We start from the raw sequence: 20,693 nt of genomic DNA on the forward strand, positions 1-20,693 counted from the left end.
ACGCGTGTGACTAACAATCACAAGAGTGTAGCTTTGACTTCTTATCAGGCTCGTAGATTTTTTGCAAGCTGCGCATTATGAATTTAAAGACCTTGCAAGCTGCCCGACTTGGTCGTGCTGCCTGGCCGCTTGCATGGCAAGTGCCTTCTTCGCGCAGCAGGCAGCATATCAGTCTGCTCAATCGAAGGTCCTGAGTCAAATGCTCAGAAAAGCAATCAATGCTCGCAAGTCGTTCTTTTGGCTTCTGTCGCCTCATATATCCATCTTTGCAAAAATCAAGACGTCTTGCTTATGACATGGCAGAAAAAGGTTTGCTGTGCTTTGACCCATCTGGCGTGAACTCAGTGACACGTGAGACCACATTTCTTTCTGGAGAATTGCTCTGAGCCAAAAGCAGAGTGGAGAATACAGGCATCGATCCCACTACCTCTCATATGTTAAGCGAGCGCTCGACCATTTGAGCTAATTCCCCAGTAGCTTCTTGCAAGTTTCCCTCATTTGCTTCTCAGTCGCCTTTTCGCACTCGTCTCCAAGCTGCTCCACGACCATCAGAGAACTGGCCCACTCCTTGTATCCAATCGACATTGCGGAGCAGCAGCGAGCGAGCAACAGCAGGACGCGAAGCCACAGTAACGAAGAAAGAAGCCGAGAAGAGCACGAGACCGTGGAAGGGAAGCGAGGTGACCGGAAAGTAGCGGCCGCCCTGTGTGTGAGGGAGCAGGCGACAGCGCTGTCTGACTGATGGCCAACTTGTTTTGCCTGAAAGGGAGTGCTGAGTGCTTTGAAGTGTTGCTGCTCTGCAGTTTGTTGAATGCACTACAATGTATCCCATATTGTACCGAATTGTACTTGAACTGAAAAGCAAGGAAATGTATCGAACGGAACTGCCGTCAGCACCCAAATGTAGTGTATGGGATTGCTGACCGCAGCTAAATGTACTGAACTGCTTTTGAATGGACTGTACAAATTTTTATATGCAAATTTTGAAATTTAAAAAAACTCTGTGCTGGTGAGCAGACACAAATGCTCAAGCATAACAGCTGTGTGAAGGTGGATGCAGAGTGCATTCAGGTTTGAGACGAGAAAAGTGGTGTCCTGCTCCTTCGTGGCAACATGATGCACCATAAAGTGATGAGAACTGGTTTGAGCGAATTGCTGCTTAATCCAAAAGTACACTAGCTCCTTCGAGCCGGAATTGAACCAGCGACCTGAGGATGACTTTGCTGAGTATTCCACTACAGTCCTCCGCTCTACCAACTGAGCTATCGAAGGGAAGCGCCAAAGATTTTTCTGTGCGATGATTGTTTTCCGTGAGCATGTTGACGCATCTGGACTCGTGGCGTGGCCTGTGCGTCTTCAGTACCAGCCCATGCTGCAGCGCGGTGGGACTGTCAACCGCCAGCTACTCTTTACAGCCTGGAAAACGCGTGTGACTAACAATCACAAGAGTGTAGCTTTGACTTCTTATCAGGCTCGCAGATTTTTTGCAAGCTGCGCATTCTGAATTTAAAGACCTTGCAAGCTGCCCGACTTGGTCGTGCTGCCTGGCCGCTTGCATGGCAAGTGCCTTCTTCGCGCAGCAGGCAGCATATCAGTCTGCTCAATCGAAGGTCCTGAGTCAAATGCTCAGAAAAGCAATCAATGCTCGCAAGTTGTTCTTTTGGCTTCTCTCGCCTCATATATCCATCTTTGCAAAAATCAAGACGTCTTGCTTATGACATGGCAGAAAAAGGTTTGCTGTGCTTTGACCCATCTGGCATGAACTCAGTGACACGTGAGACCACATTTCTTTCTGGAAAATTGCTCTGAGCCAAAAGCAGAGTGAAGAATGCAGGCATCGATCCCCCTACCGCTCACATGCTAAGCGAGCGCTCTACCATTTGAGCTAATTCCCCAGTAGCTTCTTGCAGGTTTCCCTCATTTGCTTCACAGTCGCCTTTTCGCACTCATCTCCAAGCTGCTCAACGACCATCAGAGAACTGGCCCATTCCTTGTATCCAATCGACATTGCGGAGCAGCAGCGAGCGAGCAACAGCAGGACGCGAAGCCACAGTAACGAAGAAAGAAGCCGAGAAGAGCACGAGACCGTGGAATGGAAGCGAGGTGACCGGAAAGTAGCGGCCGCCCTGTGTGTGAGGGAGCAGGCGACAGCGCTGTCTGACTGATAGCCAACTTGTTTTGCCTGAAAGGGAGTGCTGAGTGCTTTGAAGTGTTGCTGCTCTGCAGTTTGTTGAATGTACTACAATGTATCCCATATTGTACCGAATTGTACTTGAACTGAAAAGCAAGGAAATGTATCGAACGGAACTGCCGTCAGCACCCAAATGTAGTGTATGGGATTGCTGACCGCAGCTAAATGTACTGAACTGCTTTTGAATGGACTGTACAAATTTTTATATGCAAATTTTGAAATTTAAAAAAACTCTGTGCTGGTGAGCAGACACAAATGCTCAAGCATAACAGCTGTGTGAAGGTGGATGCAGAGTGCATTCAGGTTTGAGACGAGAAAAGTGGTGTCCTGCTCCTTCGTGGCAACATGATGCACCATAAAGTGATGAGAACTGGTTTGAGCGAATGGCTGCTTAATCCAAAAGTACACTAGCTCCTTCGAGCCGGAATTGAACCAGCGACCTAAGGATGACTTTGCTGAGTATTCCACTACAGTCCTCCGCTCTACCAACTGAGCTATCGAAGGGAAGCGCCAAAGATTTTTCTGTGCGATGATTGTTTTCCGTGAGCATGTTGACGCATCTGGAATCATGGCGTGGCCTGTGCGTCTTCAGTACCAGCCCATGCTGCAGCGCGGTGGGACTGTCAACCGCCAGCTACTCTTTACAGCCTGGAAAACGCGTGTGACTAACAATCACAAGAGTGTAGCTTTGACTTCTTATCAGGCTCGTAGATTTTTTGCAAGCTGCGCATTATGAATTTAAAGACCTTGCAAGCTGCCCGACTTGGTCGTGCTGCCTGGCCGCTTGCATGGCAAGTGCCTTCTTCGCGCAGCAGGCAGCATATCAGTCTGCTCAATCGAAGGTCCTGAGTCAAATGCTCAGAAAAGCAATCAATGCTCGCAAGTCGTTCTTTTGGCTTCTGTCGCCTCATATATCCATCTTTGCAAAAATCAAGACGTCTTGCTTATGACATGGCAGAAAAAGGTTTGCTGTGCTTTGACCCATCTGGCGTGAACTCAGTGACACGTGAGACCACATTTCTTTCTGGAGAATTGCTCTGAGCCAAAAGCAGAGTGGAGAATACAGGCATCGATCCCACTACCTCTCATATGTTAAGCGAGCGCTCGACCATTTGAGCTAATTCCCCAGTAGCTTCTTGCAAGTTTCCCTCATTTGCTTCTCAGTCGCCTTTTCGCACTCGTCTCCAAGCTGCTCCACGACCATCAGAGAACTGGCCCACTCCTTGTATCCAATCGACATTGCGGAGCAGCAGCGAGCGAGCAACAGCAGGACGCGAAGCCACAGTAACGAAGAAAGAAGCCGAGAAGAGCACGAGACCGTGGAAGGGAAGCGAGGTGACCGGAAAGTAGCGGCCGCCCTGTGTGTGAGGGAGCAGGCGACAGCGCTGTCTGACTGATGGCCAACTTGTTTTGCCTGAAAGGGAGTGCTGAGTGCTTTGAAGTGTTGCTGCTCTGCAGTTTGTTGAATGCACTACAATGTATCCCATATTGTACCGAATTGTACTTGAACTGAAAAGCAAGGAAATGTATCGAACGGAACTGCCGTCAGCACCCAAATGTAGTGTATGGGATTGCTGACCGCAGCTAAATGTACTGAACTGCTTTTGAATGGACTGTACAAATTTTTATATGCAAATTTTGAAATTTAAAAAAACTCTGTGCTGGTGAGCAGACACAAATGCTCAAGCATAACAGCTGTGTGAAGGTGGATGCAGAGTGCATTCAGGTTTGAGACGAGAAAAGTGGTGTCCTGCTCCTTCGTGGCAACATGATGCACCATAAAGTGATGAGAACTGGTTTGAGCGAATTGCTGCTTAATCCAAAAGTACACTAGCTCCTTCGAGCCGGAATTGAACCAGCGACCTAAGGATGACTTTGCTGAGTATTCCACTACAGTCCTCCGCTCTACCAACTGAGCTATCGAAGGGAAGCGCCAAAGATTTTTCTGTGCGATGATTGTTTTCCGTGAGCATGTTGACGCATCTGGACTCGTGGCGTGGCCTGTGCGTCTTCAGTACCAGCCCATGCTGCAGCGCGGTGGGACTGTCAACTGCCAGCGACTCTTTACAGCCTGGAAAACGCGTGTGACTAACAATCACAAGAGTGTAGCTTTGACTTCTTATCAGGCTCGCAGATTTTTTGCAAGCTGTGCATTCTGAATTTAAAGACCTTGCAAGCTGCCCGACCTGGTCGTGCTGCCTGGCCGCTTGCATGGCAAGTGCCTTCTTCGCGCAGCAGGCAGCATATCAGTCTGCTCAATCGAAGGTCCTGAGTCAAATGCTCAGAAAAGCAATCAATGCTCGCTAGTCGTTCTTTTGGCTTCTCTCGCCTCATATATCCATCTTTGCAAAAATCAAGACGTCTTGCTTATGACATGGCAGAAAAAGGTTTGCTGTGCTTTGACCCATCTGGCGTGAACTCAGTGACACGTGAGACCACATTTCTTTCTGGAGAATTGCTCTGAGCCAAAAGCAGAGTGGAGAATGCAGGCATCGATCCCCCTATCACTCACATGCTAAGCGAGCGCTCTACCATTTGAGCTAATTCCCCAGTAGCTTCTTGCAGGTTTCCCTCATTTGCTTCTCAGTCGCCTTTTCGCACTCGTCTCCAAGCTGCTCCACGACCATCAGAGAACTGGCCCACTCCTTGTATCCAATCGACATTGCGGAGCAGCAGCGAGCGAGCAACAGCAGGACGCGAAGACACAGTAACGAAGAAAGAAGCCGAGAAGAGCACGAGACCGTGGAAGGGAAGCGAGGTGACCGGAAAGTAGCGGCCGCCCTGTGTGTGAGGGAGCAGGCGACAGCGCTGTCTGACTGATGGCCAACTTGTTTTGCCTGAAAGGGAGTGCTGAGTGCTTTGAAGTGTTGCTGCTCTGCAGTTTGTTGAATGTACTACAATGTATCCCATATTGTACCGAATTGTACTTGAACTGAAAAGCAAGGAAATGTATCGAACGGAACTGCCGTCAGCACCCAAATGTAGTGTATGGGATTGCTGACCGCAGCTAAATGTACTGAACTGCTTTTGAATGGACTGTACAAATTTTTATATGCAAATTTTGAAATTTAAAAAAACTCTGTGCTGGTGAGCAGACACAAATGCTCAAGCATAACAGCTGTGTGAAGGTGGATGCAGAGTGCATTCAGGTTTGAGACGAGAAAAGTGGTGTCCTGCTCCTTCGTGGCAACATGATGCACCATAAAGTGATGAGAACTGGTTTGAGCGAATTGCTGCTTAATCCAAAAGGACACTAGCTCCTTCGAGCCGGAATTGAACCAGCGACCTAAGGATGACTTTGCTGAGTATTCCACTACAGTCCTCCGCTCTACCAACTGAGCTATCGAAGGGAAGCGCCAAAGATTTTTCTGTGCGATGATTGTTTTCCGTGAGCATGTTGACGCATCTGGACTCGTGGCGTGGCCTGTGCGTCTTCAGTACCAGCCCATGCTGCAGCGCGGTGGGACTGTCAACCGCCAGCTACTCTTTACAGCCTGGAAAACGCGTGTGACTAACAATCACAAGAGTGTAGCTTTGACTTCTTATCAGGCTCGCAGATTTTTTGCAAGCTGCGCATTCTGAATTTAAAGACCTTGCAAGCTGCCCGACTTGGTCGTGCTGCCTGGCCGCTTGCATGGCAAGTGCCTTCTTCGCGCAGCAGGCAGCATATCAGTCTGCTCAATCGAAGGTCCTGAGTCAAATGCTCAGAAAAGCAATCAATGCTCGCAAGTCGTTCTTTTGGCTTCTCTCGCCTCATATATCCATCTTTGCAAAAATCAAGACGTCTTGCTTATGACATGGCAGAAAAAGGTTTGCTGTGCTTTGACCCATCTGGCGTGAACTCAGTGACACGTGAGACCACATTTCTTTCTGGAGAATTGCTCTGAGCCAAAAGCAGAGTGGAGAATGCAGGCATCAATCCCCCTATCACTCACATGCTAAGCGAGCGCTCTACCATTTGAACTAATTCCCCAGTAGCTTCTTGCAGGTTTCCCTCATTTGCTTCTCAGTCGCCTTTTCGCACTCGTCTCCAAGCTGCTCCACGACCATCAGAGAACTGGCCCACTCCTTGTATCCAATCGACATTGCGGAGCAGCAGCGAGCGAGCAACAGCAGGACGCGAAGCCACAGTAACGAAGAAAGAAGCCGAGAAGAGCACGAGACCGTGGAAGGGAAGCGAGGTGACCGGAAAGTAGCGGCCGCCCTGTGTGTGAGGGAGCAGGCGACAGCGCTGTCTGACTGATGGCCAACTTGTTTTGCCTGAAAGGGAGTGCTGAGTGCTTTGAAGTGTTGCTGCTCTGCAGTTTGTTGAATGTACTACAATGTATCCCATATTGTACCGAATTGTACTTGAACTGAAAAGCAAGGAAATGTATCGAACGGAACTGCCGTCAGCACCCAAATGTAGTGTATGGGATTGCTGACCGCAGCTAAATGTACTGAACTGCTTTTGAATGGACTGTACAAATTTTTATATGCAAATTTTGAAATTTAAAAAAACTCTGTGCTGGTGAGCAGACACAAATGCTCAAGCATAACAGCTGTGTGAAGGTGGATGCAGAGTGCATTCAGGTTTGAGACGAGAAAAGTGGTGTCCTGCTCCTTCGTGGCAACATGATGCACCATAAAGTGATGAGAACTGGTTTGAGCGAATTGCTGCTTAATCCAAAAGGACACTAGCTCCTTCGAGCCGGAATTGAACCAGCGACCTAAGGATGACTTTGCTGAGTATTCCACTACAGTCCTCCGCTCTACCAACTGAGCTATCGAAGGGAAGCGCCAAAGATTTTTCTGTGCGATGATTGTTTTCCGTGAGCATGTTGACGCATCTGGACTCGTGGCGTGGCCTGTGCGTCTTCAGTACCAGCCCATGCTGCAGCGCGGTGGGACTGTCAACCGCCAGCTACTCTTTACAGCCTGGAAAACGCGTGTGACTAACAATCACAAGAGTGTAGCTTTGACTTCTTATCAGGCTCGCAGATTTTTTGCAAGCTGCGCATTCTGAATTTAAAGACCTTGCAAGCTGCCCGACTTGGTCGTGCTGCCTGGCCGCTTGCATGGCAAGTGCCTTCTTCGCGCAGCAGGCAGCATATCAGTCTGCTCAATCGAAGGTCCTGAGTCAAATGCTCAGAAAAGCAATCAATGCTCGCAAGTCGTTCTTTTGGCTTCTCTCGCCTCATATATCCATCTTTGCAAAAATCAAGACGTCTTGCTTATGACATGGCAGAAAAAGGTTTGCTGTGCTTTGACCCATCTGGCGTGAACTCAGTGACACGTGAGACCACATTTCTTTCTGGAGAATTGCTCTGAGCCAAAAGCAGAGTGGAGAATGCAGGCATCGATCCCCCTATCACTCACATGCTAAGCGAGCGCTCTACCATTTGAGCTAATTCCCCAGTAGCTTCTTGCAGGTTTCCCTCATTTGCTTCTCAGTCGCCTTTTCGCACTCGTCTCCAAGCTGCTCCACGACCATCAGAGAACTGGCCCACTCCTTGTATCCAATCGACATTGCGGAGCAGCAGCGAGCGAGCAACAGCAGGACGTAAAGCCACAGTAACGAAGAAAGAAGCCGAGAAGAGCACGAGACCGTGGAAGGGAAGCGAGGTGACCGGAAAGTAGCGGCCGCCCTGTGTGTGAGGGAGCAGGCGACAGCGCTGTCTGACTGATGGCCAACTTGTTTTGCCTGAAAGGGAGTGCTGAGTGCTTTGAAGTGTTGCTGCTCTGCAGTTTGTTGAATGTACTACAATGTATCCCATATTGTACCGAATTGTACTTGAACTGAAAAGCAAGGAAATGTATTGAACGGAACTGCCGTCAGCACCCAAATGTAGTGTATGGGATTGCTGACCGCAGCTAAATGTACTGAACTGCTTTTGAATGGACTGTACAAATTTTTATATGCAAATTTTGAAATTTAAAAAAACTCTGTGCTGGTGAGCAGACACAAATGCTCAAGCATAACAGCTGTGTGAAGGTGGATGCAGAGTGCATTCAGGTTTGAGACGAGAAAAGTGGTGTCCTGCTCCTTCGTGGCAACATGATGCACCATAAAGTGATGAGAACTGGTTTGAGCGAATTGCTGCTTAATCCAAAAGTACACTAGCTCCTTCGAGCCGGAATTGAACCAGCGACCTAAGGATGACTTTGCTGAGTATTCCACTACAGTCCTCCGCTCTACCAACTGAGCTATCGAAGGGAAGCGCCAAAGATTTTTCTGTGCGATGATTGTTTTCCGTGAGCATGTTGACGCATCTGGACTCGTGGCGTGGCCTGTGCGTCTTCAGTACCAGCCCATGCTGCAGCGCGGTGGGACTGTCAACCGCCAGCTACTCTTTACAGCCTGGAAAACGCGTGTGACTAACAATCACAAGAGTGTAGCTTTGACTTCTTATCAGGCTCGCACATTTTTTGCAAGCTGCGCATTCTGAATTTAAAGACCTTGCAAGCTGCCCGACTTGGTCGTGCTGCCTGGCCGCTTGCATGGCAAGTGCCTTCTTCGCGCAGCAGGCAGCATATCAGTCTGCTCAATCGAAGGTCCTGAGTCAAATGCTCAGAAAAGCAATCAATGCTCGCAAGTCGTTCTTTTGGCTTCTCTCGCCTCATATATCCATCTTTGCAAAAATCAAGACGTCTTGCTTATGACATGGCAGAAAAAGGTTTGCTGTGCTTTGACCCATCTGGCGTGAACTCAGTGACACATGAGACCACATTTCTTTCTGGAGAATTGCTCTGAGCCAAAAGCAGAGTGGAGAATGCAGGCATCGATCCCCCTATCACTCACATGCTAAGCGAGCGCTCTACCATTTGAGCTAATTCCCCAGTAGCTTTTTGCAGGTTTCCCTCATTTGCTTCTCAGTCGCCTTTTCGCACTCGTCTCCAAGCTGCTCCACGACCATCAGAGAACTGGCCCACTCCTTGTATCCAATCGACATTGCGGAGCAGCAGCGAGCGAGCAACAGCAGGACGCAAAGCCACAGTAACGAAGAAAGAAGCCGAGAAGAGCACGAGACCGTGGAAGGGAAGCGAGGTGACCGGAAAGTAGCGGCTGCCCTGTGTGTGAGGGAGCAGGCGACAGCGCTGTCTGACTGATAGCCAACTTGTTTTGCCTGAAAGGGAGTGCTGAGTGCTTTGAAGTGTTGCTGCTCTGCAGTTTGTTGAATGTACTACAATGTATCCCATATTGTACCGAATTGTACTTGAACTGAAAAGCAAGGAAATGTATCGAACGGAACTGCCGTCAGCACCCAAATGTAGTGTATGGGATTGCTGACCGCAGCTAAATGTACTGAACTGCTTTTGAATGGACTGTACAAATTTTTATATGCAAATTTTGAAATTTAAAAAAACTCTGTGCTGGTGAGCAGACACAAATGCTCAAGCATAACAGCTGTGTGAAGGTGGATGCAGAGTGCATTCAGGTTTGAGACGAGAAAAGTGGTGTCCTGCTCCTTCGTGGCAACATGATGCACCATAAAGTGATGAGAACTGGTTTGAGCGAATTGCTGCTTAATCCAAAAGTACACTAGCTCCTTCGAGCCGGAATTGAACCAACTACCTGAGGATGACTTTGCTGAGTCCTCCATTCTACCAACTGAGCTATCGAAGGGAACCGCCAAAGATTTTACTGTGCGATGATTGTTTTCCGTGAGCATGTTGACGCATCTGGACTCGTGGCGTGGCCTGTGCGTCTTCAGTACCAGCCCATGCTGCAGCGCGGTGGGACTGTCAACCGCCAGCTACTCTTTACAGCCTGGAAAACGCGTGTGACTAACAATCACAAGAGTGTAGCTTTGACTTCTTATCAGGCTCGCAGATTTTTTGCAAGCTGCGCATTCTGAATTTAAAGACCTTGCAAGCTGCCCGACTTGGTCGTGCTGCCTGGCCGCTTGCATGGCAAGTGCCTTCTTCGCGCAGCAGGCAGCATATCAGTCTGCTCAATCGAAGGTCCTGAGTCAAATGCTCAGAAAAGCAATCAATGCTCGCAAGTCGTTCTTTTGGCTTCTCTCGCCTCATATATCCATCTTTGCAAAAATCAAGACGTCTTGCTTATGACATGGCAGAAAAAGGTTTGCTGTGCTTTGACCCATCTGGCGTGAACTCAGTGACACGTGAGACCACATTTCTTTCTGGAGAATTGCTCTGAGCCAAAAGCAGAGTGGAGAATGCAGGCATCAATCCCCCTACCTCTCGCATGCTAAGCGAGCGCTCTACCATTTGAACTAATTCCCCAGTAGCTTCTTGCAGGTTTCCCTCATTTGCTTCTCAGTCGCCTTTTCGCACTCGTCTCCAAGCTGCTCCACGACCATCAGAGAACTGGCCCACTCCTTGTATCCAATCGACATTGCGGAGCAGCAGCGAGCGAGCAACAGCAGGACGCGAAGCCACAGTAACGAAGAAAGAAGCCGAGAAGAGCACGAGACCGTGGAAGGGAAGCGAGGTGACCGGAAAGTAGCGGCCGCCCTGTGTGTGAGGGAGCAGGCGACAGCGCTGTCTGACTGATAGCCAACTTGTTTTGCCTGAAAGGGAGTGCTGAGTGCTTTGAAGTGTTGCTGCTCTGCAGTTTGTTGAATGTACTACAATGTATCCCATATTGTACCGAATTGTACTTGAACTGAAAAGCAAGGAAATGTATCGAACGGAACTGCCGTCAGCACCCAAATGTAGTGTATGGGATTGCTGACCGCAGCTAAATGTACTGAACTGCTTTTGAATGGACTGTACAAATTTTTATATGCAAATTTTGAAATTTAAAAAAACTCTGTGCTGGTGAGCAGACACAAATGCTCAAGCATAACAGCTGTGTGAAGGTGGATGCAGAGTGCATTCAGGTTTGAGACGAGAAAAGTGGTGTCCTGCTCCTTCGTGGCAACATGATGCACCATAAAGTGATGAGAACTGGTTTGAGCGAATTGCTGCTTAATCCAAAAGTACACTAGCTCCTTCGAGCCGGAATTGAACCAGCTACCTAAGGATGACTTTGCTGAGTCCTCCGTTCTACCAACTGAGCTATCGAAGGGAACCGTCAAAGATTTTACTGTGCGATGATTGTTTTCCGTGAGCATGTTGACGCATCTGGACTCGTGGCGTGGCCTGTGCGTCTTCAGTACCAGCCCATGCTGCAGCGCGGTGGGACTGTCAACCGCCAGCTACTCTTTACAGCCTGGAAAACGCGTGTGACTAACAATCACAAGAGTGTAGCTTTGACTTCTTATCAGGCTCGCAGATTTTTTGCAAGCTGCGCATTCTGAATTTAAAGACCTTGCAAGCTGCCCGACTTGGTCGTGCTGCCTGGCCGCTTGCATGGCAAGTGCCTTCTTCGCGCAGCAGGCAGCATATCAGTCTGCTCAATCGAAGGTCCTGAGTCAAATGCTCAGAAAAGCAATCAATGCTCGCAAGTCGTTCTTTTGGCTTCTCTCGCCTCATATATCCATCTTTGCAAAAATCAAGACGTCTTGCTTATGACATGGCAGAAAAAGGTTTGCTGTGCTTTGACCCATCTGGCGTGAACTCAGTGACACGTGAGACCACATTTCTTTCTGGAGAATTGCTCTGAGCCAAAAGCAGAGTGGAGAATGCAGGCATCAATCCCCCTACCTCTCGCATGCTAAGCGAGCGCTCTACCATTTGAACTAATTCCCCAGTAGCTTCTTGCAGGTTTCCCTCATTTGCTTCTCAGTCGCCTTTTCGCACTCGTCTCCAAGCTGCTCCACGACCATCAGAGAACTGGCCCACTCCTTGTATCCAATCGACATTGCGGAGCAGCAGCGAGCGAGCAACAGCAGGACGCGAAGCCACAGTAACGAAGAAAGAAGCCGAGAAGAGCACGAGACCGTGGAAGGGAAGCGAGGTGACCGGAAAGTAGCGGCCGCCCTGTGTGTGAGGGAGCAGGCGACAGCGCTGTCTGACTGATAGCCAACTTGTTTTGCCTGAAAGGGAGTGCTGAGTGCTTTGAAGTGTTGCTGCTCTGCAGTTTGTTGAATGTACTACAATGTATCCCATATTGTACCGAATTGTACTTGAACTGAAAAGCAAGGAAATGTATCGAACGGAACTGCCGTCAGCACCCAAATGTAGTGTATGGGATTGCTGACCGCAGCTAAATGTACTGAACTGCTTTTGAATGGACTGTACAAATATTTATATGCAAATTTTGAAATTTAAAAAAACTCTGTGCTGGTGAGCAGACACAAATGCTCAAGCATAACAGCTGTGTGAAGGTGGATGCAGAGTGCATTCAGGTTTGAGACGAGAAAAGTGGTGTCCTGCTCCTTCGTGGCAACATGATGCACCATAAAGTGATGAGAACTGGTTTGAGCGAATTGCTGCTCAATCCAAAAATACACTAGCTCCTTCGAGCCGGAATTGAACCAGCGACCTAAGGATGACTTTGCGGAGTATTCCACTACAGTCCTCCGCTCTACCAACTGAGCTATCGAAGGGAAGCGCCGAAGATTTTTCTGTTCGATGATTGTTTTCCGTGAGCATGTTGACGCATCTGGACTCGTGGCGTGGCCTGTGCGTCTTCAGTACCAGCCCATGCTGCAGCGCGGTGGGACTGTCAACCGCCAGCTACTCTTTACAGCCTGGAAAACGCGTGTGACTAACAATCACAAGAGTGTAGCTTTGACTTCTTATCAGGCTCGCAGATTTTTTGCAAGCTGCGCATTCTGAATTTAAAGACCTTGCAAGCTGCCCGACTTGGTCGTGCTGCCTGGCCGCTTGCATGGCAAGTGCCTTCTTCGCGCAGCAGGCAGCATATCAGTCTGCTCAATCGAAGGTCCTGAGTCAAATGCTCAGAAAAGCAATCAATGCTCGCAAGTCGTTCTTTTGGCTTCTCTCGCCTCATATATCCATCTTTGCAAAAATCAAGACGTCTTGCTTATGACATGGCAGAAAAAGGTTTGCTGTGCTTTGACCCATCTGGCGTGAACTCAGTGACACGTGAGACCACATTTCTTTCTGGAGAATTGCTCTGAGCCAAAAGCAGAGTGGAGAGTGCAGGCATCGATCCCGCTATTTCTCACATGCAAAGCGAGCGCTCTACCATTTGAGCTAATTCCCCAGTAACTTCTTGCAGGTTGCCCTCATTTGCTTCACAGTCGCCTTTTCCCACTCGTCTCCAAGCTGCTCCACGACCATCAGAGAACTGGCCCACTCCTTGTATCCAATCGACATTGCGGAGCAGCAGCGAGCGAGCAACAGCAGGACGCAAAGCCACAGTAACGAAGAAAGAAGCCGAGAAGAGCACGAGACCGTGGAAGGGAAGCGAGGTGACCGGAAAGTAGCGGCCGCCCTGTGTGTGAGGGAGCAGGCGACAGCGCTGTCTGACTGATGGCCAACTTGTTTTGCCTGAAAGGGAGTGCTGAGTGCTTTGAAGTGTTGCTGCTCTGCAGTTTGTTGAATGTACTACAATGTATCCCATATTGTACCGAATTGTATTTGAACTGAAAAGCAAGGAAATGTATCGAACGGAACTGCCGTCAGCACCCAAATGTAGTGTATGGGATTGCTGACCGCAGCTAAATGTACTGAACTGCTTTTGAATGGACTGTACAAATTTTTATATGCAAATTTTGAAATTTAAAAAAACTCTGTGCTGGTGAGCAGACACAAATGCTCAAGCATAACAGCTGTGTGAAGGTGGATGCAGAGTGCATTCAGGTTTGAGACGAGAAAAGTGGTGTCCTGCTCCTTCGTGGCAACATGATGCACCATAAAGTGATGAGAACTGGTTTCAGCGAATTGCTGCTCAATCCAAAAGTACACTAGCTCCTTCGAGCCGGAATTGAACCAGCGACCTAAGGATGACTTTGCTGAGTATTCCACTACAGTCCTCCGCTCTACCAACTGAGCTATCGAAGGGAAGCGCCAAAGATTTTTCTGTGCGATGATTGTTTTCCGTGAGCATGTTGACGCATCTGGACTCGTGGCGTGGCCTGTGCGTCTTCAGTACCAGCCCATGCTGCAGCGCGGTGGGACTGTCAACCGCCAGCTACTCTTTACAGCCTGGAAAACGCGTGTGACTAACAATCACAAGAGTGTAGCTTTGACTTCTTATCAGGCTCGCAGATTTTTTGCAAGCTGCGCATTCTGAATTTAAAGACCTTGCAAGCTGCCCGACTTGCTCGTGACGCCTGGCCGCTTGCATGGCAAGTGCCTTCTTCGCGCAGCAGGCAGCATATCAGTCTGCTCAATCGAAGGTCCTGAGTCAAATGCTCAGAAAAGCAATCAATGCTCGCAAGTCGTTCTTTTGGCTTCTCTCGCCTCATATATCCATCTTTGCAAAAATCAAGACGTCTTGCTTATGACATGGCAGAAAAAGGTTTGCTGTGCTTTGACCCATCTGGCGTGAACTCAGTGACACGTGAGACCACATTTCTTTCTGGAGAATTGCTCTGAGCCAAAAGCAGAGTGGAGAATGCAGGCATCGATCCCCCTATCACTCACATGCTAAGCGAGCGCTCTACCATTTGAGCTAATTCCCCAGTAGCTTCTTGCAGGTTTCCCTCATTTGCTTCTCAGTCGCCTTTTCGCACTCGTCTCCAAGCTGCTCCACGACCATCAGAGAACTGGCCCACTCCTTGTATCCAATCGACATTGCGGAGCAGCAGCGAGCGAGCAACAGCAGGACGCGAAGCCACAGTAACGAAGAAAGAAGCCGAGAAGAGCACGAGACCGTGGAAGGGAAGCGAGGTGACCGGAAAGTAGCGGCCGCCCTGTGTGTGAGGGAGCAGGCGACAGCGCTGTCTGACTGATAGCCAACTTGTTTTGCCTGAAAGGGAGTGCTGAGTGCTTTGAAGTGTTGCTGCTCTGCAGTTTGTTGAATGTACTACAATGTATCCCATATTGTACCGAATTGTACTTGAACTGAAAAGCAAGGAAATGTATCGAACGGAACTGCCGTCAGCACCCAAATGTAGTGTATGGGATTGCTGACCGCAGCTAAATGTACTGAACTGCTTTTGAATGGACTGTACAAATTTTTATATGCAAATTTTGAAATTTAAAAAAACTCTGTGCTGGTGAGCAGACACAAATGCTCAAGCATAACAGCTGTGTGAAGGTGGATGCAGAGTGCATTCAGGTTTGAGACGAGAAAAGTGGTGTCCTGCTCCTTCGTGGCAACATGATGCACCACAAAGTGATGAGAACTGGTTTGAGCGAATTGCTGCTCAATCCAAAAGTACACTAGCTCCTTCGAGCCGGAATTGAACGAGCGACCTAAGGATGACTTTGCTGAGTATTCCACTACAGTCCTCCGCTCTACCAACTGAGCTATCGAAGGGAAGCGCCAAAGATTTTTCTGTGCGATGATTGTTTTCCGTGAGCATGTTGACGCATCTGGACTCGTGGCGTGGCCTGTGCGTCTTCAGTACCAGCCCATGCTGCAGCGCGGTGGGACTGTCAACCGCCAGCTACTCTTTACAGCCTGGAAAACGCGTGTGACTAACAATCACAAGAGTGTAGCTTTGACTTCTTATCAGGCTCGCAGATTTTTTGCAAGCTGCGCATTCTGAATTTAAAGACCTTGCAAGCTGCCCGACTTGGTCGTGCTGCCTGGCCGCTTGCATGGCAAGTGCCTTCTTCGCGCAGCAGGCAGCATATCAGTCTGCTCAATCGAAGGTCCTGAGTCAAATGCTCAGAAAAGCAATCAATGCTCGCAAGTCGTTCTTTTGGCTTCTCTCGCCTCATATATCCATCTTTGCAAAAATCAAGACGTCTTGCTTATGACATGGCAGAAAAAGGTTTGCTGTGCTTTGACCCATCTGGCGTGAACTCAGTGACACGTGAGACCACATTTCTTTCTGGAGAATTGCTCTGAGCCAAAAGCAGAGTGGAGAGTGCAGGCATCGATCCCGCTACCTCTCACATGCTAAGCGAGCGCTCTACCATTTGAGCTAATTCCCCAGTAGCTTTTTGCAGGTTTCCCTCATTTGCTTCACAGTCACCTTTTCGCACTCGTCTCCAAGCTGCTCCACGACCATCAGAGAACTGGCCCACTCCTTGTATCCAATCGACATTGCGGAGCAGCAGCGAGCGAGCAACAGCAGGACGCGAAGCCACAGTAACGAAGAAAGAAGCCGAGAAGAGCACGAGACCGTGGAAGGGAAGCGAGGTGACCGGAAAGTAGCGGCCGCCCTGTGTGTGAGGGAGCAGGCGACAGCGCTGTCTGACTGATGGCCAACTTGTTTTGCCTGAAAGGGAGTGCTGAGTGCTTTGAAGTGTTGCTGCTCTGCAGTTTGTTGAATGTACTACAATGTATCCCATATTGTACCGAATTGTACTTGAACTGAAAAGCAAGGAAATGTATCGAACGGAACTGCCGTCAGCACCCAAATGTAGTGTATGGGATTGCTGACCGCAGCTAAATGTACTGAACTGCTTTTGAATGGACTGTACAAATTTTTATATGCAAATTTTGAAATTTAAAAAAACTCTGTGCTGGTGAGCAGACACAAATGCTCAAGCATAACAGCTGTGTGAAGGTGGATGCAGAGTGCATTCAGGTTTGAGACGAGAAAAGTGGTGTCCTGCTCCTTCGTGGCAACATGATGCACCATAAAGTGATGAGAACTGGTTTGAGCTAATTGCTGCTCAATCCAAAAGTACACTAGCTCCTTCGAGCCGGAATTGAACCAGCGAGCTAAGGATGACTTTGCGGAGTATTCCACTACAGTCCTCCGTTCTACCAACTGAGCTATCGAAGGGAACCGCCAAAGATTTTACTGTGCGATGATTGTTTTCCGTGAGCATGTTGACGCATCTGGACTCGTGGCGTGGCCTGTGCGTCTTCAGTACCAGCCCATGCTGCAGCGCGGTGGGACTGTCAACCGCCAGCTACTCTTTACAGCCTGGAAAACGCGTGTGACTAACAATCACAAGAGTGTAGCTTTGACTTCTTATCAGGCTCGCAGATTTTTTGCAAGCTGCGCATTCTGAATTTAAAGACCTTGCAAGCTGCCCGACTTGGTCGTGCTGCCTGGCCGCTTGCATGGCAAGTGCCTTCTTCGCGCAGCAGGCAGCATATCAGTCTGCTCAATCGAAGGTCCTGAGTCAAATGCTCAGAAAAGCAATCAATGCTCGCAAGTCGTTCTTTTGGCTTCTCTCGCCTCATATATCCATCTTTGCAAAAATCAAGACGTCTTGCTTATGACATGGCAGAAAAAGGTTTGCTGTGCTTTGACCCATCTGGCGTGAACTCAGTGACACGTGAGACCACATTTCTTTCTGGAGAATTGCTCTGAGCCAAAAGCAGAGTGGAGAATGCAGGCATCAATCCCCCTACCTCTCGCATGCTAAGCGAGCGCTCTACCATTTGAACTAATTCCCCAGTAGCTTCTTGCAGGTTTCCCTCATTTGCTTCTCAGTCGCCTTTTCGCACTCGTCTCCAAGCTGCTCCACGACCATCAGAGAACTGGCCCACTCCTTGTATCCAATCGACATTGCGGAGCAGCAGCGAGCGAGCAACAGCAGGACGCGAAGCCACAGTAACGAAGAAAGAAGCCGAGAAGAGCACGAGACCGTGGAAGGGAAGCGAGGTGACCGGAAAGTAGCGGCCGCCCTGTGTGTGAGGGAGCAGGCGACAGCGCTGTCTGACTGATAGCCAACTTGTTTTGCCTGAAAGGGAGTGCTGAGTGCTTTGAAGTGTTGCTGCTCTGCAGTTTGTTGAATGTACTACAATGTATCCCATATTGTACCGAATTGTACTTGAACTGAAAAGCAAGGAAATGTATCGAACGGAACTGCCGTCAGCACCCAAATGTAGTGTATGGGATTGCTGACCGCAGCTAAATGTACTGAACTGCTTTTGAATGGACTGTACAAATTTTTATATGCAAATTTTGAAATTTAAAAAAACTCTGTGCTGGTGAGCAGACACAAATGCTCAAGCATAACAGCTGTGTGAAGGTGGATGCAGAGTGCATTCAGGTTTGAGACGAGAAAAGTGGTGTCCTGCTCCTTCGTGGCAACATGATGCACCATAAAGTGATGAGAACTGGTTTGAGCGAATTGCTGCTTAATCCAAAAGTACACTAGCTCCTTCGAGCCGGAATTGAACCAGCTACCTAAGGATGACTTTGCTGAGTCCTCCGTTCTACCAACTGAGCTATCGAAGGGAACCGTCAAAGATTTTACTGTGCGATGATTGTTTTCCGTGAGCATGTTGACGCATCTGGACTCGTGGCGTGGCCTGTGCGTCTTCAGTACCAGCCCATGCTGCAGCGCGGTGGGACTGTCAACCGCCAGCTACTCTTTACAGCCTGGAAAACGCGTGTGACTAACAATCACAAGAGTGTAGCTTTGACTTCTTATCAGGCTCGCAGATTTTTTGCAAGCTGCGCATTCTGAATTTAAAGACCTTGCAAGCTGCCCGACTTGGTCGTGCTGCCTGGCCGCTTGCATGGCAAGTGCCTTCTTCGCGCAGCAGGCAGCATATCAGTCTGCTCAATCGAAGGTCCTGAGTCAAATGCTCAGAAAAGCAATCAATGCTCGCAAGTCGTTCTTTTGGCTTCTCTCGCCTCATATATCCATCTTTGCAAAAATCAAGACGTCTTGCTTATGACATGGCAGAAAAAGGTTTGCTGTGCTTTGACCCATCTGGCGTGAACTCAGTGACACGTGAGACCACATTTCTTTCTGGAGAATTGCTCTGAGCCAAAAGCAGAGTGGAGAGTGCAGGCATCGATCCCGCTATTTCTCACATGCAAAGCGAGCGCTCTACCATTTGAGCTAATTCCCCAGTAACTTCTTGCAGGTTGCCCTCATTTGCTTCACAGTCGCCTTTTCCCACTCGTCTCCAAGCTGCTCCACGACCATCAGAGAACTGGCCCACTCCTTGTATCCAATCGACATTGCGGAGCAGCAGCGAGCGAGCAACAGCAGGACGCAAAGCCACAGTAACGAAGAAAGAAGCCGAGAAGAGCACGAGACCGTGGAAGGGAAGCGAGGTGACCGGAAAGTAGCGGCCGCCCTGTGTGTGAGGGAGCAGGCGACAGCGCTGTCTGACTGATGGCCAACTTGTTTTGCCTGAAAGGGAGTGCTGAGTGCTTTGAAGTGTTGCTGCTCTGCAGTTTGTTGAATGTACTACAATGTATCCCATATTGTACCGAATTGTATTTGAACTGAAAAGCAAGGAAATGTATCGAACGGAACTGCCGTCAGCACCCAAATGTAGTGTATGGGATTGCTGACCGCAGCTAAATGTACTGAACTGCTTTTGAATGGACTGTACAAATTTTTATATGCAAATTTTGAAATTTAAAAAAACTCTGTGCTGGTGAGCAGACACAAATGCTCAAGCATAACAGCTGTGTGAAGGTGGATGCAGAGTGCATTCAGGTTTGAGACGAGAAAAGTGGTGTCCTGCTCCTTCGTGGCAACATGATGCACCATAAAGTGATGAGAACTGGTTTGAGCGAATTGCTGCTCAATCCAAAAGTACACTAGCTCCTTCGAGCCGGAATTGAACGAGCGACCTAAGGATGACTTTGCTGAGTATTCCACTACAGTCCTCCGCTCTACCAACTGAGCTATCGAAGGGAAGCGCCAAAGATTTTTCTGTGCGATGATTGTTTTCCGTGAGCATGTTGACGCATCTGGACTCGTGGCGTGGCCTGTGCGTCTTCAGTACCAGCCCATGCTGCAGCGCGGTGGGACTGTCAACCGCCAGCTACTCTTTACAGCCTGGAAAACGCGTGTGACTAACAATCACAAGAGTGTAGCTTTGACTTCTTATCAGGCTCGCAGATTTTTTGCAAGCTGCGCATTCTGAATTTAAAGACCTTGCAAGCTGCCCGACTTGGTCGTGCTGCCTGGCCGCTTGCATGGCAAGTGCCTTCTTCGCGCAGCAGGCAGCATATCAGTCTGCTCAATCGAAGGTCCTGAGTCAAATGCTCAGAAAAGCAATCAATGCTCGCAAGTCGTTCTTTTGGCTTCTCTCGCCTCATATATCCATCTTTGCAAAAATCAAGACGTCTTGCTTATGACATGGCAGAAAAAGGTTTGCTGTGCTTTGACCCATCTGGCGTGAACTCAGTGACACGTGAGACCACATTTCTTTCTGGAGAATTGCTCTGAGCCAAAAGCAGAGTGGAGAGTGCAGGCATCGATCCCGCTATTTCTCACATGCAAAGCGAGCGCTCTACCATTTGAGCTAATTCCCCAGTAACTTCTTGCAGGTTGCCCTCATTTGCTTCACAGTCGCCTTTTCCCACTCGTCTCCAAGCTGCTCCACGACCATCAGAGAACTGGCCCACTCCTTGTATCCAATCGACATTGCGGAGCAGCAGCGAGCGAGCAACAGCAGGACGCAAAGCCACAGTAACGAAGAAAGAAGCCGAGAAGAGCACGAGACCGTGGAAGGGAAGCGAGGTGACCGGAAAGTAGCGGCCGCCCTGTGTGTGAGGGAGCAGGCGACAGCGCTGTCTGACTGATGGCCAACTTGTTTTGCCTGAAAGGGAGTGCTGAGTGCTTTGAAGTGTTGCTGCTCTGCAGTTTGTTG

General features: G+C 49.0%; 11 non-coding genes across 11 annotated transcripts; all 11 read right to left on the minus strand.

Moving 5' to 3' along the window:
* Positions 1-1,180: 1,180 nt before the first annotated feature.
* trnay-gua (transfer RNA tyrosine (anticodon GUA)) lies at positions 1,181-1,272 on the minus strand. Its single transcript is given in 2 exon segments — positions 1,181-1,216; positions 1,236-1,272. It is a non-coding gene; the product is annotated as a tRNA-Tyr (tRNA).
* Positions 1,273-2,603: 1,331 nt separating this feature from the next.
* trnay-gua (transfer RNA tyrosine (anticodon GUA)) lies at positions 2,604-2,695 on the minus strand. Its single transcript is given in 2 exon segments — positions 2,604-2,639; positions 2,659-2,695. It is a non-coding gene; the product is annotated as a tRNA-Tyr (tRNA).
* Positions 2,696-4,026: 1,331 nt separating this feature from the next.
* Positions 4,027-4,118, minus strand: trnay-gua (transfer RNA tyrosine (anticodon GUA)). Its single transcript is given in 2 exon segments — positions 4,027-4,062; positions 4,082-4,118. It is a non-coding gene; the product is annotated as a tRNA-Tyr (tRNA).
* Positions 4,119-5,449: 1,331 nt separating this feature from the next.
* trnay-gua (transfer RNA tyrosine (anticodon GUA)) lies at positions 5,450-5,541 on the minus strand. Its single transcript is given in 2 exon segments — positions 5,450-5,485; positions 5,505-5,541. It is a non-coding gene; the product is annotated as a tRNA-Tyr (tRNA).
* Positions 5,542-6,872: 1,331 nt separating this feature from the next.
* Positions 6,873-6,964, minus strand: trnay-gua (transfer RNA tyrosine (anticodon GUA)). Its single transcript is given in 2 exon segments — positions 6,873-6,908; positions 6,928-6,964. It is a non-coding gene; the product is annotated as a tRNA-Tyr (tRNA).
* Positions 6,965-8,295: 1,331 nt separating this feature from the next.
* trnay-gua (transfer RNA tyrosine (anticodon GUA)) lies at positions 8,296-8,387 on the minus strand. Its single transcript is given in 2 exon segments — positions 8,296-8,331; positions 8,351-8,387. It is a non-coding gene; the product is annotated as a tRNA-Tyr (tRNA).
* A 4,151-nt stretch (positions 8,388-12,538) lies between these two features.
* trnay-gua (transfer RNA tyrosine (anticodon GUA)) lies at positions 12,539-12,630 on the minus strand. Its single transcript is given in 2 exon segments — positions 12,539-12,574; positions 12,594-12,630. It is a non-coding gene; the product is annotated as a tRNA-Tyr (tRNA).
* Positions 12,631-13,961: 1,331 nt separating this feature from the next.
* On the minus strand, positions 13,962-14,053 carry trnay-gua (transfer RNA tyrosine (anticodon GUA)). The gene is given in 2 exon segments: positions 13,962-13,997; positions 14,017-14,053. It is a non-coding gene; the product is annotated as a tRNA-Tyr (tRNA).
* Positions 14,054-15,384: 1,331 nt separating this feature from the next.
* Positions 15,385-15,476, minus strand: trnay-gua (transfer RNA tyrosine (anticodon GUA)). Its single transcript is given in 2 exon segments — positions 15,385-15,420; positions 15,440-15,476. It is a non-coding gene; the product is annotated as a tRNA-Tyr (tRNA).
* A 1,331-nt stretch (positions 15,477-16,807) lies between these two features.
* trnay-gua (transfer RNA tyrosine (anticodon GUA)) lies at positions 16,808-16,899 on the minus strand. Its single transcript is given in 2 exon segments — positions 16,808-16,843; positions 16,863-16,899. It is a non-coding gene; the product is annotated as a tRNA-Tyr (tRNA).
* A 2,741-nt stretch (positions 16,900-19,640) lies between these two features.
* Positions 19,641-19,732, minus strand: trnay-gua (transfer RNA tyrosine (anticodon GUA)). The gene is given in 2 exon segments: positions 19,641-19,676; positions 19,696-19,732. It is a non-coding gene; the product is annotated as a tRNA-Tyr (tRNA).
* Between the last annotated feature and the right edge of the window lie 961 nt (positions 19,733-20,693).

Source organism: Pristiophorus japonicus, unplaced genomic scaffold (assembly GCF_044704955.1).
Source record: "Pristiophorus japonicus isolate sPriJap1 unplaced genomic scaffold, sPriJap1.hap1 HAP1_SCAFFOLD_207, whole genome shotgun sequence".
NCBI classification, from domain to species: Eukaryota; Metazoa; Chordata; class Chondrichthyes; family Pristiophoridae; genus Pristiophorus; species Pristiophorus japonicus.